Source organism: Leptodactylus fuscus, chromosome 7 (assembly GCF_031893055.1).
Source record: "Leptodactylus fuscus isolate aLepFus1 chromosome 7, aLepFus1.hap2, whole genome shotgun sequence".
Taxonomy (NCBI): domain Eukaryota; kingdom Metazoa; phylum Chordata; class Amphibia; order Anura; family Leptodactylidae; genus Leptodactylus; species Leptodactylus fuscus.
The window spans coordinates 64,280,850-64,293,368 of record NC_134271.1 but is presented as its reverse complement, the minus strand read 5'-3'; the positions used below and the strand labels follow the sequence as shown (position 1 = coordinate 64,293,368).

General features: G+C 41.5%; 1 long non-coding RNA gene across 1 annotated transcript; it reads right to left on the bottom strand.

The window, feature by feature from the left end:
* Positions 1-6,364: 6,364 nt before the first annotated feature.
* LOC142213649 (uncharacterized) lies at positions 6,365-11,913 on the bottom strand. Its single transcript, XR_012717239.1, has 3 exons — positions 11,855-11,913; positions 6,825-6,879; positions 6,365-6,440 (listed from the first exon to the last, which is right to left on the bottom strand). It is a non-coding gene; the product is annotated as an uncharacterized LOC142213649 (long non-coding RNA).
* Between the last annotated feature and the right edge of the window lie 606 nt (positions 11,914-12,519).

Sequence of the window (12,519 nt, the reverse complement as noted above, 5' to 3'; positions counted from 1 at the left end):
CTTTAACCAGTAACATCTATGAATTTCCCCCTTAAAAACACCAGAAGATTATATATATATAATCTGTTTGAAGTGACCCTGTTAGGAATCTCAATTTATGTAATCCTGCTTGTATCCATCATACTTTACAGTGCGGCACTCCTCACAGTCATTGCTTTAAGGTTGCTATGCCAAACTCTGGCTGGGTCTACAGCCAGTCATAGCTTTGAGATGCAGAACCAATCAGAGTGCTGCCTCAGTGTCTAATCCATACCAGAGGCGGGGTATTTAGTCCTGTCAACTCCTGGACTCGAGTATGGCTTGGACCCATTTATTCTTCTGTTATCAATTTGGAAACCCTTTGTGCTCCTGTTTTTCTCCTTCTGCTGTAGGTTGGCTAGTCTGGTCTGGTCTTTAGTCAACAAGTGTGGCTATTTTCTGACAGCAGTGTTGGTGTGTAAGCTGAGTCCCTATCTGCTAAGTACATTCTGCCTTACAGCAGACTAGTGAAAACATCAGGGGTCTAAGACTACTAACCAGGACAAAGTTGGATTAGGTATAATTTTATATAATTTGTATATAATATTATTGTTGCCTTTGATTTTACAGTTGACTGCACCACCTGAACACCATACAAAGTGAGATGCAGGCTACAGCTCTCAATAGAGAAACAGGAGAAAGAATAAAGAAACACAGAATTTCACAGAAAGGAGCTAAAATTAGTTTATAAGTATATCACAAAATGTATTAATGACACAAACACTGCCAGAAAAAAATAAGTTGTATAAAAGTTTAGTTATGTTTTAAGAAAAAAAAGTGCTCAGTGCAAGAAAGTGTGCATTGATCTGTGCATCAAGTTGCCAGTACATTTTTCTTTTATCGCAAGTTTCATAAGCTGTCTCTTCACAAAAAAAAGGTCTAAAGTTGCATTGCCAACAGGTAAGAAGACTGATCATTCATGCTTATTCCCAAAGTGGCTGCATTTTTTCCACTACAGCTTTAGATAAACTACCTCTTTCCACGCTTGCTATACAGCTCTACTGGGTGTCCTCTACCCTTTCCAACGGAATGAAAAAAAAAACCTTACATTTTACAAACATTTACTTTCATGTTCACAATCTCTCTCATTTCTTACTGCATCTCTAATGGTCCTAGGGATTCCTATCAAGGTCATTAAAGGAAATCTACCACCTCAACAAATCATATTCAACTGCTATCAATGTGTTACAAGGTACATAATGGTGATAATCAACATACAATTGTTGTGTATGTCATTGTTATAGCTTGGGAGAAAAACAACTTTGAAATCATATGCAAATTAGACAGTTTGTGCACTAGGGACGGGCCTTCAGTCTTGGGAGCACTGTTCTTGCTGCTACTGTACTATGTGCGATGTCTTAGTAGTGGGAAGATCAACGCTCACTGCACTGTTAGTGCTGGCATTAGACAGTAGCAGTCTGGCAAGAACAGTGCTCAAGAAAACTGAAGGCCCGCCCACCAACTGCCTCATTTGCATAATACTTCAAAGTCATTTTTCTCCAAGCCTACAAAAGTGACATAAATTACAAAAGGTATGTTGTTTGTCACTGTAATGTGCTTTGTCTTGCTGCGGCTGCAGTTGAATATGCTTGGGAGGGACAATAGACTCCCATTAATGTTCCATTATTTTCAATACTAAATGGATTTTTATAGAAACAAATATTTGGCAAATAGCAAAAACCCTCTTCCAAAACTAAATATGCTTCATAGTTAATCTGTGGTCATTATAAAAATAAGAAATCCGAATAAACTACAAAGTGAAACAATGTAGAAACCAATAGCATTTACAAAAATCCAAAAGATTTGCAGTCCAAATACATCATCACGTTTCAACAGTGCCAATCATTCACATACACGCACTACATCATCTGGGGTTAAAGTGCCAACAGTGATTTTACAGGTAGCTGCAAAGTTGCATATTAAATGTGTATGGGGACAAAGGTACACAAGAGTACACAAACACACTTAGGACCAGCATTCACCACATCAGTTAAGTGCAAGAGATCGGTCTGTGAAATAAATCTAAGCAGAAGAAACAAGCGGTGGTTCAGCGCAAAGCAACGCTGTAATACGCTCAGGTACTAGTGGGTGTAAAAACCACAGTATGTAGGTCCCCACACTGAGCTCTGACTCACAAGGAGAATTTAAACTCTTGCAGTGTGCGCGTGCTGTAATTAACCAGTTGCGCATGAGCAGAACACAGGGAGAGTCGATCGATATGTGCATGCCTGGACTGGACATATCAGGCATGCGTATAGTGTGTACAATCACCATAGAAGCCCCACAGGTAAGTATAACCTGGCTCTTTTGTGAGGGATACGATGGACCTCCTTAAGAGGCTTGAAGGTATTCACATTGATGACAGATGTATTCTAGCTTCAATTGATGTAGAAGCCTTATACTCCTCTATACCGCACCATCACAAATTGGTGGCTATTAGAGGTTTTTTGTAGACTTGGGGATGCCAGTTGCGGGCCCACAATGAGTTTGTTCTTCGGCTGCTAGAGTTCTCCCTTACCCGGAACTATTTTTTGTTCAACCAGCAAGTCTTCCACCAGCTCAGGGGCTGCACAATGGGGAGTCCCTGTGTGCCGTCTTATGCAAACTTGTTCCTGGGCTGGTGGCAGCACTCGCTCGGTTCTGGAGGAGAGGACAATGGCTGCATGGAGCAGATTCATGTGTGTGTCTACTACATTGATGACATTTTTGTCATCTGGGAGGGGTCCGATACTGAATTTGGACACTTTGTTTCCTCCCTTAATCATAACGAGATTGATCTTCGTTTTACCTCTCAGTCAAATGTCAATTCTTTGCCTTTTCTGGTCAAGTGGTGGTGAATTACTTTCCACCATTTACCGTAAATCGACTATTAATTCACTCCAAGATGGGAGAGTCACCACCCATCACCTCTGAAAAGAGGCATCCCGAAAGGGCAATATTTGAGGTTATGTCATAATTGTACGACAGTTGAGGAATTTAAAATCCAGTCTGAGGACCTGAGATCTCGTTTTTTGGCTAGGAGGTACCCGATTTTGTTCTGCGGCAGGCTTATCAGGCCGCCTTGTATAGTGATTACACTCAGTTACTTGTTCCTAGACAGATTACCTCTTCTGAAGGTCAAATTTGTTTGATCGCCACTTTTAATGGTGTGGCATTCAGTTGAACCTTTTCCAGCTCTAGGACATCCTTTCTATGAACTGGTGCCCAGAACTGAACTGCATATTCCAGATGGGGCCGCACCAATGATCATAAAGTGGTAATATTAGGGCTAGTTCACACAGGGCAAAATGGTTAGGATTTTGATGTGGAATCCGCGTCAAAATCCTGCTAGAAAAAACTGCCTCCCATTGAAATCAATGGAAGCCGGTCATTTCCTTTTTCCATGAGCGGTTTGTTCCCGCTAGTGAAAAAAAGAAGCGAGCTGCCCTTTCTTCAGGCTGATTCAGCTGCGGACGTCCACCTCGCAACACCACCCTTCGGACTAGGCCCATTCCTTTGGGCCTAATTCGGAGCAGAAAGCCATGACAGAATGTGCACACGCTGAACCCTGTGTGAACTAGCCCTTACATCCCTGTTCTCGAGTCCAATCCCCCTCTTAATACAAGACAGTATCTAAGTGGCTTTAGTAGCAGCTGATTGACATTGCACGCTGTAATTTAACCTACAATCTACACCCAGGTCCTTCTCCACTAGTGATTCCCCAGCTTTGTTCACAGGTGCACAACTCATTACCAGGCAGATGTCTGATTACTGTGCTGTGACTATAACAAGCTGTGCACCTGAGTGTTCATCACATGACCATGGACTGTATATCACATGACCATGGTCCATATATCACATGACCATTAACCGATTATCCACTAGAAGTAAGAAAATGAATGACAGCAAGCAGAGTTCTAGAAAACTGTGAGGAATTGTTATAGAAAGTATATTGGAAAATTGTATACACCATACAAGATAAAAACAATGGATAATGGAGGCTTACACGTGTCTTTTAAATGTAACAGTGTTTTTATTTACTTTTTATTATTTATTTTTTTATTCTTTATTTTCAACCTTTTAAACTTTATTTTTAAACATTTTTCCTGTCCTGCAAGGGAAATTGCAGTATCTCAGATCCCCAATGCAGTACACAGTATTGCAGTAAATTCCACATGGGTTCCCTATATGTGATGTACATAGGCAGTCCGGAGGCTGTTGCTTGGCCTCTTGGCTGTAATGGCAACCTCTCGAGCCCCTCAATCTTATTGCGGGGGTTCCAAGTGGTGGCGGAGGAAGGGTGTGATCTTGCCCCTCGACCCCCTGGATGCCGTGATCACTATTCTTCACGGCATCCAAAGGGTTAATCCGCCAGAGTCAGAGTATCTTCCAATTCCCACATCCAGGGTTGCGTCGGCTATGTAATACAGCTGAATGCCACAGGTGCAGGGATTACAGTGCTGCACTATTACTGAGTTAATAGTGCATGTTACTGAAAGTTGACTGCATGTTCATTGCAACATAATAGTATTTTTACATTTGTGATATTTTATGTTTTAAATTTTATATTTTATATTACAAATATTTTTACATATAAAACAAAAATAAAAATGTTTACATGTGAAGTCTAATATAGTTCAGGGGTTAGGAGGTAATGCTGGGGTGTTGCAGTGCTCCTACTCCTGCAGTTTGGTACAACTGAAGACAAAACTCTAGAAATGTTGCTCTAACAAGATGTTTATTAGGCTTACGTTACAAGGTACAGCATGTTAACATTACAGAACAACATAAAGGAACACTCCAAGTAAAGCTAATTCGCTTTGTTATACCTGGTGCTGGGCATAGGGGATAGTGCAAGGGATTCACAGAAAACCAAAAAGAATCCCTGTCTCACACTTCATCTACCCAGGCCCTGCACCAGGTATAAAAGAATGAATCTATTTTGCCTGGAGTGGCCCTCTTAGAGACTGTGTCTAAAGAAAATAGTTTGAAAACTAGGCTTATAAACTTTGTTTGTGCATGAACTGTAATAACTACTGTCTCAAGAAGGATGGTTGTTCATGAGAGGGTTTTGCAAATGTTATTCCATTGCTATTGTTGACATAGGTGTCAGTAAAGGATGGTTCAGTGCAGAGAGTGAGAGCATGTTCTTCGGCCTCCAATACACTACAATTACTCCTATGGACCATGACTATAAGAAGGGAGTATTTAATATTCACATAAAAAGTACTTGTGGTAGGTTAACCTGCTGTAATGTACACTACCTCCAACTGAGTGAAATATAATCAAACTATTGTCAATTTATGCTCCGAGTTTTTACTGTGACTTTCATCCAAGTATAGTATGTGCAGCAAACCATCTGATTTTGGCCAGACGATTTGTCCTGATGGAAAATCAGCAGTGGAGCTTTTGTGCATGACGCCAGCCTAACAGTATGGGCTAGTTCACACGTGAGTATAAGGGGAGGTTTTTGACAGCGGATTTCGCGTCCAAAACCTCCCCTTATAATGGTGGTCTATGGAGACCGCCGGGCTTCTGTTCTCCGCTAGCGGCGAGCTGCTGCTAGCGGAGAAAAGAAAGGACATGTCCTTTCTTCAGGCGGAAGCCGCGCAGGCTCAGCCGCGCGGCTTCCACCCCCGGCAGCTCCCTCCTATGTCGGCTCATTCATTTGAGCCGACAGCAGAGGGTTAAGCCGCGACAGCGATGGTCGCGGCGGGCGGGTTTTGACAAGAGAGAGACGCGGCTCGCCGCGGCTCTCTCTGTGTCAAAACCCGCACGGGCAGTTCACGTGTGAACTAGCCCTAACTGATCCTAGTGGGTCTTCTTTGCTTGATAGGACTGCCCTAAACCACTGATATCTCCGTCTCCATTCTTCAGCTTCACCACTGTGCAGAACTTTACCAAACAGCATTTAGCCTCCTAAAACTGGAACACAGTTGTTACATGCGGCAGAACATCAATTGATAGGAACATGACTTGTCTAAGCTCCCTTATCGAAACATGATATGGAGAGTGTAGTGAATGATCATTAGTGTAAACCCACCCCGTTCTGAGCTATATAACACTACCCCTCCTCTTCACGGCACCTGGGGCCTTTAGGCGCTATATTTCTAGAGATATCTTACAAACCATCAACACCAGAACTACTCTAAACACATAAAAAGCATATTACAAATAAATCTCTTATAGAAAGAACACAATGGCATGAAAAGCTTGAAGCATATCCTGAGAATAACCAGAGGGATTACTCCATCCCACCTTCTAAAAACATTCAGTAACTTGAAATCAGTTTTACATATTAGTTAATACACAGGGTTAAAAAATGTATTAGTGTTTTGGCTTAGATTTATTAAAAAACCTAATTAAAGCCTTAACATAGACACCAGAAGGTTTTCAATGTGATTACCCGCGCTATGACATTCATCCATCAGGCTACATTCTACCTATAGTAGGAGAGAAAAACAAGCTGTAAGTGATTAGTGTTTCTGTTTTGGGAAGTTTTCCCCATTAGCAGTAAATTACGCATGCATTTCTTCTGCCCTATTTCAAAATAAAAACTTGAGCCGACATCAACAGCCTTGGTGATAGTGAAGCTACCTGAAATGAAATGAAAGTGTAACGCATGCAAATACTCTACCCTTGGGGGGTCGCTATATATTAATGTATTAGTTTGCCAACATTAAGATCAAAACGTAAAAAAGCAACAAATATATCCTAAAAAGTTTTTCGTCAGATTTTCTATTAATGATATGCAAGGAATGGGGTATAAAACATTAATCGGTGTAAAGCCTTGATATGTCAATTGTAATATCTCCAGATCTGCTTACCTCCGTTTTCCTGTTTCAGATGAGCTTGCCTTGAGCATTCTAGCCTCAAGACGATCTGTTCAAGATGGAAAAAAGGAAAAGGAAAAAAAAACGGAGAGAGAAAAAAAACCCAGGTTAACAGATGGATAAGGACCTTCGTCTGTGCAGTAAGTTAAAAAACAGCCTAGAAAGGAAAACAGGATATAAAGTGTTGGAGATGGGATGTTTCAAAATAACAGAGGTGCAATCTCAAGCCTGTAGGCCTGACCCTGCAACCTGCTAAATATGCAGCTTAAAAAAAAACATGAAACGAAAACCAAACACTAAAATAACTTATAATATATTTTCATGTAGCACACATTTCTAAAACCACATGTCTAATGTGTCTTATATTCATATTCAGTCCCCCAACAAGTGGTATAAGATGGTAAGGGGATCACAGTTTGATTACATGTCTCATCTATTCATTGGGGAGGGGGAGGGGGAGTGGACACCAACAAGCCGTTCTGCTTTGATCAGACTAAAGCAACAAACTGCTTTAGGAAAGCCAAACAACATCACCCAAACTCTCCTCTGTCAAAAATTGTGATCCCAAACTCTCCTGTGTCAAAAATTGTGACCCCATTGTTCAGCTAATGGGAGAGAGTTATTTTAGATTTAAGCCATATTAGTAGTGTTTATGCAAATTAGGGTATATTGGCCAAGTGGGCAGTAAAACTGTTGTCACTTTGGGGCAGGGTCGCTACGTGTCATATATCCAACGTTACCACCCACTGGACTAATAGACTCTAATCTGGACAAATATACCGTATTTTTCGGACTATAAGACGCACCGGACCATAAGACGCACTAAGGTTTTAGAGGAGGAAAATAGGGAAAAAAAAAATTTTAAGGAAAAAAAATTGGTGAAATATTTAATAACCTAATAATATAATATTTCACCAATGTAAATAGAACCGGAGGCTTTCGGACACAGGGATACCAAATGTGTATGTGTTTCACAGTAATGTTTTTGTTTTATATGTATTCTAGGGATATGGGGGTGATTTGAACATATCTATCTATCTATCTATCTATCTATCTATCCGTCTATCTGTGTGTCTGTCTGTCTTTCTGTCTATCTATCTATCTATCTATCTATCTATCTATCTATCTATCTATATCTAATCTATCTCATCCATGGATGGAAAGAGACACCCTGCAGTGAAGCTATGCAAGAAGAGAAAAAGGGGCGGGTCAGATGGGTGAAGGAGGTGTGGTTTTCTAAGCAAACTTGAAAACGCGCCTCTTTCACCCATCTGGCTCGTCCCTCCTTCACTGCCTCTCAGATCTTGCTCCGGCAATGAAGCCACACAGGCAGGGAAGTAGGGGCGGGCCAAACGGGTGAAGGAGGCGTGGTTTCAAGCTTGCCGAGAAAACCACGCCTCCTCCTCCCGTTTGGCCCGCCCCTCCTTCCCTGTCTGTGTGGCTTCATTGCCAGAGCCAGATCTGAGAGGCAGTGAAGGAGGGGCGGGCCAGACGGGAGAAGGAGGCGTGGTTTTCTCGGCAAGCTTGAAACCACACTTCCTTCACCTGTCTGGCCCACCCTTACTTCCCTGCCTCTCATATCTCGCTCCTGCAAACATGGGACACAGACAGGGAAGGAGGGGCAGAGCAGGCAGGCACCGTGCTGCTCTCCTTTTGATTCACACAGACGGGACACAGACGCTGCACACACTGCATTCGGACTATAAGACGCACACACATTTTCCTCCCATATTGGGAGGAAAAAAAGTGCGTCTTATAGTCTGAAAAATACGGTACTTTTGGAAATGCTGGATAAATAAGACACTAGAATACTCAGGGTACCAGTGACTATAAGATATTTATGGCACATTTTAAAAGCCCACTCGAGGCATGTTAAGTTAATACTGCATTGTCCTTCCTTTCTGTTGCCAAAATTCAATAATTATATTCCATGCTACTCTTGACAGTGGAGGACTACAAAGCCAACGACTACGAACACTGGAAAACATGGACATCCAGTCTTACAAATAGTTCCTTGTTGTGCTTTGCTTAGAAATGGCAGCATGGTAATAGGACTCACTCCAAATGAATAGCTGGCTGCTAGCATGAAAGCAGAATCACAACTGCAGAAACAGTTCAGCAGTTTATTGTATTCAGTTCCTTCAGTGCCAGGGCTCCTCATAAAATATATCATTTTTATATTGCCCTTGATACGTTTATTTTGTTACCTGTTATTATGACGTTGTTATAGGGCCATGTGAAAGGAGGAGGAAATTTGGTGGCATACTCAGATTTCTTACACACCCAAGTGAATGGGGTGATCATGCAATACGTCCGTTCTCCAGCACCAAAGCTGGTCCTTGCAGCAGCTCTCCATTCTCACCACCAGATAGGAAAGAAGGGAGGGAGAAGCAAGCAAATACCGAATTCCTTTTCTGGCCCTGATAGGGATGACCTAGTGGAGAGTAATGTGCAAAAGCTTCCTACAAATGGAGAGCTCTTTCTGATCATGCAATACATCCTTTCTCCAGCACCAAAGCTGGTCCTTGTAGCAGCTCTCCATTCTGACCACCAGATAGGAAAGAAGGGATGGAGAATCAAGCAAATATCGAATTCCTTTACCGGCCGTGATAGGGTTGGCCTAGTGGAGAGTGGTGTGCAAAAGTTTCTTACAAATGGAAAGCTCTTTCTGATCCTCGCTGCTAATAATATGGATTCCATGTCAGTGCCCAAATCACATCTAGAAGAGACAACACCTCAAAAAACATGACATGGGTTATGTCCCAGCTACATAATGTAAAAATAAGATTACAACAATTGAAGCTGCTTGTATTTGTAGCATTCATGGCTTGAATTACAGGTGCAATTATGCATAATTTAAGGGTGGTGAGAAATTGCTACCACAAAATGTATCCACACCCCAGGTTTTCTCTTTCCTTTCCGTCCCTTTGTTAATGAAACGCTGAGAGGAGAGCTTAAGGGCTTTATGAAACATCCCACACCTCGGGTGTGTGAAAAATATGGTTACACCCAAACAGCATTCATGTTTTATTAATTCGATAGGCAGAGTCTTTTTATTATGCTGCCTCTGGAATAATACAAATATATGTATATATATCTCCATGCATACATATGGCTGAGACTCTGACAACAGCCTTCTAGGTGTAGCTACATGACACAACGCAACCATTTGATTGGTAGATCACAGATAACTATGAACCTGTTCAAAAACATCCAGCTGGTTATCGGGCACATCATACATCTTCATAGATCTACCATCAGTAGTTGTAAATGCAGAAATGGTTAGGGACAAGGATACAGCTTATATACAGTACTTCAAGCATTATGAATACGGAAGTATCCTAAACAATTATCTAAAATAGAACTGTTAAAATGTTGTACAGAGTCAACAAAAATAAAATTAGACCCCTCTTACCCCAAAATAGGTCAAAGTGTGGAATGGGGAGGGGGGGGGTATGTTGAGTTTCACACAAGGATCTCAGGGTCCAACGCTTAAGGTAGATGTAGCTAAGTCCCTATTCACACCCTTAAAAAAACAATCCAAGACTCCCGCCCTGATAAGGGTAGTACCAAAACTATCCCTAAACCAACCCTATTAATTCTCCATCCCAAAGTGTTTCAACCCAATAGACAGGGTGCTCATCGGGGGAATTGTGGAGTATGGTACAGATATACCAGAGTAGTTTGATGGCAGGGCTCAACTCCCACACGCAGGGGAGCTAATGTAGGTCTGGCAGTGGCAAGACCGAACTTCGAACATTTTATGCAATCTCTTTCAGTTATATTAGAAAATAGGACTCAGGCTAGATCAGAAAAACTGTTTATAGTAAAGGCAATAGGGCAGATTTGCTATGACTTTCACGCCAGTTTTGCACAAAAAAAATTGCTACTTTTTAAAATCCACGCAAAGGTGTGCGGGAGATTTACAATCATTTACACCAGAAATCTAGCATAAATGATGAGGGAAACTTCCTTCAGCTACAAGCTGGCATACATTTTTTCTGAGCCACACAGCCCGGCAGAGGGGGCGCCACATTAATGAGGAGGTATGCACCTTGTATGAGGTGCATCCACCGCTGGATTTAGAGCTATGAAGACTGGTGTGAGTAATGCCACTCTTCATAAATCTGCATCACTACGATCAAGTCTCACTGTACAAGCTGGTGCAGCAAGAAGATGGTAGGAGTCTGAATGGCAAGAACAGTGTTCCAGGAGTCTAAAGTCCCACCTCCATTGCTCCAATGCCCTTATATGCATAAGACTTTAAAGGGATTCTACCACTAAATCGCTTTTTGTTTTGCTTTAGATGTCAGAATAGCCTTTAGAAAGGCTATTCGTCTCTTACCTTTAGACGTGGTCTCCGCGGCGCTGTTCCTTAGAAATAACGGTTTTAACCGGTATGCAAATGAGTTCTCTGCAGCAATGGAGGCGGGCCCCAGCGCTCAAACAGCGATGGGGGCGTCCCCACTGCTGCCAGAGAGCTCTCTCCTGCGACGCCTCCATCTTCAGCTGCAATCCCGCCTCTTCTGTCTTCCGTCTCGGTCCAACCGCCGACGCCTGCGCAGTCCTGTATACCTGGGTACAATACCAAAAATACATGGAGTACAGCAAATATAGAAAATGAAGCCACCTAGAATCATGGAGCAGTTAACAAGTTTAATAAGTTTAAGGGGTCCCCGCGGGGTCAACCTGAGATCGCAAGGAAGGAATAAAATAATACTAGTGTATGGCTAGTTATTCAATTCCCTGATATATTAACTTAAATTTTTGAGACTTCTTCATAGATCTTCCATCTTACAGAATAAGTGCACTGATAAAACTATGCAAGTAGATGCTACACTAAAAGAATAGATAGACAGATAGATTGAGATGATAGATAGATAGATAGATAGATAGATAGATAGATAGATAGATAGATAGATAGATAGATAGATAGATAGTACAGTGGATTGTTATTATTTCTTGTTATTATTATAGATTGTGACTACTGGAAAGGAAAATGAAGTGTCTTCCACTTTTCGTACCTCTAATAAACATCTTCCACAGCGACAACACATCACCCGAGTGTGCTTTCATTTCACAGCTGTGACAAAGAAAAGAGGGAAAAAAAATCACACACAATCAGTGTGACTCATTAAAGATCACACTGCAAATAGCAGTGCTAAGCAGATACACAGTGACTTGTGTAGACTGCCATTATTAATAAGATTTCACAAGCATGCTCAAGTAAAAGCTACATTGCTGAGAACAGGACTGTTACTTCAAGCTGTTTAGTGCCTGTAACATCTACTGGAGGAGAGTCAGCCAACACATCTTGTAAAGTTACACACAGGGCAGGTATGCTTCCAGGTATTAATGCAGAATTAAATATCATTTCCATGAAATATAAAACCAAATTCATCTATAAATATATGTTTTTGAGTTTTCCCATTCTAAAAGTTGTGAAAAAATTTGTAATATCTCTTTTTGAAGAACAATATACGTACAATATAGCCAGTGTGAATGAGCCAACAGACTTCTGAGAGTGGTTGTGTGATCTTTCTATTAGAAGGATCCCTCCAGAATAAACAGATCACAGTTTTTTATGCAGCAAGGGGCCCCAATAAATCTGCTATTTAAAGTGCTCATTAGGGTATGTTCACATGAAGGAATTTGTCACTAATGTTGAGACGGAATACATATTAAAATC